Source organism: Petaurus breviceps, unplaced genomic scaffold (assembly GCF_028583685.1).
Source record: "Petaurus breviceps papuanus isolate PSGF00001 unplaced genomic scaffold, PetGlider_PUasm1.0 90804, whole genome shotgun sequence".
NCBI classification, from domain to species: Eukaryota; Metazoa; Chordata; class Mammalia; order Diprotodontia; family Petauridae; genus Petaurus; species Petaurus breviceps.
In genome coordinates this window covers 5,553,762-5,560,916 of record NW_027187348.1, presented here as the reverse complement: position 1 = coordinate 5,560,916, position 7,155 = coordinate 5,553,762, and the positions used below count along the sequence as shown (strand labels likewise).

At 39.3% G+C, this 7,155-nt stretch overlaps 1 protein-coding gene across 4 annotated transcripts in view; it reads right to left on the bottom strand.

Moving 5' to 3' along the window:
* The window catches only part of GRAMD1B (GRAM domain containing 1B), a 338,159-nt gene that overhangs the window by 214,448 nt on the left and 116,556 nt on the right, over positions 1-7,155 (bottom strand). The gene's annotated exons all lie outside the window — the stretch shown is intronic.

Sequence of the window (7,155 nt, the reverse complement as noted above, 5' to 3'; positions counted from 1 at the left end):
CTCTCTCTCTCTCTCTCTCTCTCTCTCTCTCTCTCTCTCTCTCTCTCCACTCAACTCCTTAAACCTTGTGTAATAATAGTAGGTAGAATGCTGAAAATGAAGTCAATACAAAATAACATTTCAATCTCACCTCTAATATTTATTAACTGCATGATTGTGGATGATCACCTGAGCCTCAGTTTCCTCACCTGTAAAATGGGGATAGATTGAGGCTTTCATTTCTCAAATGAAATAATATATACAAAGTTCTTTGCAAACCTTAAAGCACTCAATAAATCTTACTGATTATTATTTTCTCCCACTACCGGAAACCACTTCTTAAAAGCTACTGATAATCTGCTAAATACCGATTCCAAAGGCCTTTTCTCAGTCCTCCCTGCCACATCTGGAACTGCTAATCAGCTCCTCAAAAATAAAATTTGTTCCCACACTTCCGAGATCCATCTCTAAAAACCCTCTTCTGGGGTGTATAGGTGGCACAGTGAATAGAGCACCAGCTCTGGAGTCAGGAGGACCTGAGTTCAAATCCAACCTCAGACACTTAACACAAAAACTAGCCATGTGACCTTGGGCAAGTCACTTAACCCCAATTGCCCTACCTTCTCTCCCCCCCCCAAAATAAAATAAAATAATAACCCTCTTCTACTGAATTTCCTGGCTTCTCTCCTTCTCCTGTCCACTAACTCTAATTATTCCCCAAGGCCCCATTATTGTCCCTTTTTTTTTCTTTACTTTCTTCTTCTAGGAGCTCATCTATTCTCACAGCTTGCTGTGAGATTGTCCCCACACTGATGATTCCCGAATCTCCATCTGTAGTCTTGTCCTATCACCCAAGTTACATATCTCCATCTCTGTTTGGCTAATGTACATCTCCATGGGTATGTGTAAGTGGAAGCATACGGCAGTGTTCAATTCAAATGTGGTATTCAATTCAATAAGCCTTTCTTAAGGATCTCCTATGTGCCAAGGACTCTGTTAGACAGCAGAGATACAAAGATAAAAAAATAACAATGTTCCTATCCCCCACGAGCTTAAATTCTACTGCCTGAAATTCAGTTCATCATATTCTGTCATCAAACCAGCTCTCCCTGGAAATTTCCCCTGGGTATAAATAAAAGCACCATTCTCCTGGAAACTTAGGCTCAAAACCCTGGAATCATCTTTGACGGTTCTCTCTCATGTTCATTCACAACATCCAGTCACCAAGTCCTGGCCTCTGCAATATCTCTTCTATCTATGCCTCCTTTCCATAGCTACCACACCTCAGACCAGTCACTCACTCATCACCTCAATCCTGAATTACTGCACTAACCTCCTAGCTCCCTGACTTCAGTCTCTCTCCATTCAGCCTAAGATTTTTTTTTCCAGAGAGATAACAAAACTTTTAAAAAAATTCTTCTAACCAAGATTAAAAAGAAATCCATAAACTTTAACAAAATTCAAAATAAGATATCAAAATAAGATACCACCTGCTTCTAAGAACAGGACAGCCCAAGTGAATATTTAGTTCAGGGGTGGGGAACCTGTAGCCTCAAGGCCACATGTGGCCCTCTAGGTCCTTAAGTTCGGCCCTTTGGAATCCAAACTTCACAGAACATTAAATTCCCTTTATAAAACTTGTAAAACTGGTACTCAGTCAAAAGGCTGAACTAAAGGACCTAGAAGGCCACATGCATCCTTGAGGCCACAGGTTCCCCACCCCAATTTTAGTCACATCTCCCAGTCCTACTTGTACCTTAGTACATTGTGATGCCAAATTAACTTCCCTATTCAAATAAATTCAACATACAAAGAAAAAACAGTTTTTGCCTTTAAGATACTTACATTCTATCGGGGGAAGCAAAATGTAAATTTTACAGTATAAACAAATATATATGAAGTACACTGGGGGGGACAGTCACCGGAAGTTCAAAACATCAGTAAAGTTCCTATAAATAAGGTATCACTTGAATAAAATATTGGGTGGCAGCAAGGTGGGAGATACTCTTGGCACAGGAGACGGAGATGGGGTGTTATTTGTGAGGAACAGTAAGAGAGTCAGGATGGCTAGCAACATAAATATAACACCGCTCCAGAGGCAGGTCAGGGCAAAGTTATCAAGGGACTTTAAAGTCATACACAGGCTCCTATAACTAATATTAGAGGCAAAAGAGAACCATTGGAGCTCAGCAGGTAGGGAGGTGACACACTGTCGTCAGTCTTGTACTTTAGGAAGAGAGGTTTGGCAGCTGTGTGTAAAATGGATTAAAGAAGTCAAGGATATGAGGAAGGAGATGCACTAGAAGGCAACTACAATAAGCTAGGTGAGAGGTGATGAAGACTTAACCTGAGATTGTGCTTGTGTACATGAATAAAGGGAAAGAACTGGATGCAAGAAATATTGAGAAAGTATAAACAACGTTTGGCAACTGACTGTAGATAATTATAAATTGTAATAGAATTTATTATATAATATATGATATGTACTATATAATTATATATTAATCATAAATTATATATTTTATATCATTATATAGTATATATGTAATTATAAATAATTACATATAACACAATTATATGTTATAATTATATTACACCAAATATAATATTATTATATTATATGAAATATAATTATAATATATTATATATTATTTTATTTTATATAAAATATATCCCCCACACCTGGGGATGTAAGCCCCCAATGCAGACTAAAAAGGAGCAGTCAGATAAATAGGAGAATCAATCAATCAACAAACATTTTTATTTGTTTTTTTCTTTTTTTTTTTGGAGGAGAAATTGGGGTTAAGTGACTTGCCCAAGGTCATATAGCTAGTAAGTGTTAAGTGTTTGAGGCCATATTTGAACTCAGGTCCTCCTGACTCCAGGGCTGGTGCTCTATTCATTGCGCCACCTAGCCGCCTCATTTCTTTTTTTTAAATTTGTTTTTTGTACAACAAGCATTTTTAAAGCACCTACTATGTACCAGGAATTATCCTAGGTATTGAGGATACAAATTCAAAAACCGAAACAATTCCTACTGATGAGTGTCAGGAAAACCTATGAAAAGAAATAATATTCATGAGGAGAAGATGGTCAACAGTACAAATGCTTCAGAGAGGTAGAAAAAGTCACCCAGCCGTAAGTGAAGCCAGATTTGAACTCAGGAAGATGGTCTTCCTGACTCCAGGTCTGGTACTCTATCCACTACAACACTTAGCAGCAGCCCCTAGTAAATCCCTAGTAGGGAATGAAAGGTGAGGACTCAACTGAGCTTATATAACATTTTTTATGATACAAATATAAAAATTAATAATCTTTGCCCTCAAAGAACTCACATTCTATCAGAATGTAATTAAATACTGACTTGATCATTTTACACTCCACCTTTCTCCATGTTCTCCATAATCTGGCTCCATCTTATCCGTCCAATTATATTTTCCACTGTTCCTCAACATACCTTCCATTAGAGTCAGGTCAGTTTCCTCAGACTCCCATGAATATTCCATGTCGATCTCTGCCTTCATAATTTTCTTCACGTTCTTACCCTCAAGCAGAATGCCCTATGCTCCCCTCTCTGCCAACCTCAATCCTACAGATCCTTTAAGGCCCAAGTCTCAGTCCTACTGCTTCCATGGAGTCCTTCCCAAATACAAGCCCACATCAATTTCTCCTTCCTCCGGATTCCTACTGCACATTTGTACCACACAATTTAGCATTTTTACGGATTGCCTCATATTTGCTGACTGTTAATCTATATCTCCCCAACTGGCCTCTAAATTCCTTTAAATCAAGGATCATGAATCAAACTCTCTTGTCTGCCCAAGTGGTCAGTGCCTAGCAAAGTGCTGAATACTTTATCAAAAGGGCAGTGACCAAGACAGTGAAGGCCCTTGAAATGTCATATCTTGCAAAGTGCTAGAGAGAAGAGTTAACATCAGTGAATGGGAGCTAAAAGAGAACAGATTTCCCCTCAATAAATAGATGAATTCCCTAACAACTATTGAAAGATAGAATGAGCTGCCTTCTAAGGCAGTGAGCTCTCTAAAACTAGAGGTATTCAAGAAGAGGCCAGAAGGGGATGATGAGGTCAGGAACACTGAACTAATGTGTGAACAATGGAAACAGGAATATAGTAAGTCTATTCAATAAATCATCTTGTCTGATTAATACTGACTTACATGAACTAATGGTAAGTCGACTATTCATTCCATGTTGAGCTTCCTTTTCTGTGGGATTGGGATTTGAAAGGGCATGAGATTAATTTGGCAATAAAAGAAATCAAGGCTTGTATCTTTAAAATCCAGGAATCAGCCATTCACCTGGAGATGGTTCTCCCCCCACCCCCAAGTCACACACACATGCACACACACAAATACACATCTTTCCCACCACAAACACATCACTATACAAAGCAATACAGAAACAAATGCAAATTAATGTAATGAAATCTGAGCCTAAGTACTGTGGGCTTGTAAAGTGAAGATAAAATTGGAGCAGATACAAATTCATTAGGAACAAGTATCCTGGAAAATGTTTTTAGATGACTTTGGAAGCAAAGTGGGAAGAACCACAGATGGGCATGGAGACATAGAAAAGTCTATTACAGGGTGGCTAGGTAGCTAAGTGAATAGAGAACCTGGCCTTGGAGTCAGGAGGACCTGAGTTCAAATGCGGCCTCAGACACTTAACACTTACTAGCTGTGTGACCTTGGGCAAGTCACTTAACCCCAATTGCCCTGCCTTCCCCTCTCCAAAAAGAAAAAAAAAAAGTCTACACCAAGATATGCTTATAGGGCCATCACCTCTCCTACTTTAAATGAGCTTGGATCAGCAAGAAGGAAGTTAGGGGCATAGGATATCTGCTGGTTCCATGAATCAGAGGGGCAGGAGACAGGAACAAAGCCCCTCCTGACTAACCTTTAATGACATGCTATCTTAAGCTACTGTCTATCTGTTGCTTGTGTATTAGACATGACATCTCCAAATAGACTAATAGATGCACTGAGTATTAGAAAGGGAAAAAATCAGAGAGATGATCTAGTCCAGCCACCCCCTCCTATTTTAAAGACAAGGAAACTGAGGACCAGATAAATTAGGAGTCTTATTCTATGGTATATTTCTAATTATAAGCCTGTAATTAGGGCTCCGGCTTCCTACTCCCCAATCTACTGCCCTTGCTACCACTCCACACTGCCCATATTTTTAAGATTGTGGGTATTGATAATCATTTAATATCAATTTAATAACCTCAGTAAGGGCCAGGGCCTGGACTTACCAACCAGAACAAGAGCCTGGACCTACAGCTTCTTTTTCCTCTGAGTAAACTCTGAGAATACCTCTTTCTATGTCAACAAAGCCAGATGGGGCTGACTCCTATGGTAAGTAAGGATGAGACCCTTAACCCAAGACAATACCTTGAGCAACGGGACTTTTTCTTATCTTAATATTTTTGGACATGTGTTATGACACGTTAATGGTAAAGAAAACACAGATATCCTGGGTCATAATTTTTTTTTGGAGGGGGGAAGACAGGGCAATTGGGTTAAGTGACTTCCCCAAGGTCACAGGGCTAGTAAGTGTTAAGTGTGTGAGGTCAAATTTGAACTCAGGTCCTCCTGACTCCAGGTTCGGTGCTCTATTCACTGCACCACCTAGCCTCCCCTGGGTCATAATTTCAATGGACACTTTGTCAACTCTCTTATTTTACTGTATTTACCACCTATTCAATTAAGAAAATTCCTTTCTCCTACCATGATGAAACACATATGGAGTCATACATTTGAGTAACAAAAGCTATCCTGAATTGGGATGGTTATAAAATGTATTTAAGCCTTCTCATTCTTTGGGTTAGGCAGTCAGGTTTTATCTGGCTCCATACATGCATGCATTCAGCTAGTTTTATGGGAATAAACAACATGAATTTATATATCACCTAATCTGTTTGCCTCCTTTAACCAAACTTTCAGGTTGACAGTATCATAAATTATAGTCACAGAACAATAACTTAAATTTCTTTTGTATCACCGTCAGTGACGAGCACAATGCCATCCCATTAGTCCACAAGTTTTATTAATTCCATTTCCAAAATGTCTATCTATCCCTTTCATCTCCATTCCCATTGCCATAATGATGATGATGATGATGATGATGATGATAGCATTTATCTAGTGCTTTCTATATAACAAGCACTGGATTAAGCACTTTCACAAATAACTGTCTCATTTGATCCTCTCAGCAGCCCAAGGAGATAGGTACTATTATTATCCCCACTTAACAGTTGAGGAAACTGAGGCAAACAGAGGTTAAGTGACTTGCCCAAGATCACCCAACTAGTTAAGTGTCTGATGCCGGATTTGAATTCAGAACTTCCTGACTCCAGGTCCAATTCTTTATGCACTGTACCATCAATCTTTTGTCCATTCTATCATGTTAGCTTTCCATTTGGTCTCCTCATCTTCTATTTTCTCTGTTCCAGTGGCTCCCTATTACCTTTAGGATAAGCAGTGGACAGAGTTCAAATCCAGCCTCAGATACTAACCATGTGACTCAGGGCTAGTCATTTGATCTGTTTATCTCAGTTTCTTCAACTGTAAAATGGACATAATGATCGCACCTACCTTGTAGAGCTGTTGTTATCAAGTGAGATAATATTTGTAAAAAAAGTACATTAGCACAAGGACTGGCACAGAGAAGGCACTCCTTGCTGCTCTCACACACGACATGATTCCCAACTCCAAGAATCTTCACTGGCTGTCCCCCATGCCTGACATGCTTTCTCTCCTCATCCTCATCTGGCTTCCCTGACTTCCTTTGAATCTCAGCTAAAATCTCACCAGTACCCCTTAGTGCTAGTGTATTAGGTGATACAGAGGATAGAGCTCTGTTCCTGGAATCAGGAAGACCTGAGTTCAAATCCAACCTCAGGCACTGATTAGCCATATGACCCTGGGCAAGTCACTTAACTTCTGTTTGCCCCAGTTTCTGCAAAAATAAAATGGAAACAACAATAATAGCACCTGCTTCAAAGGATTTTTGTGAGGATCAAATGATATATTTGAAAAAGTACTTGGCACATAGTAGGTACTATATAAATGTTTATCCTTTTCCCTAGGGTCTTCCCTCTGAGATTTTTTCCTATTTCTCTCTCTCTCTCTCTCTCTCTCTCTCTCTCTCTCT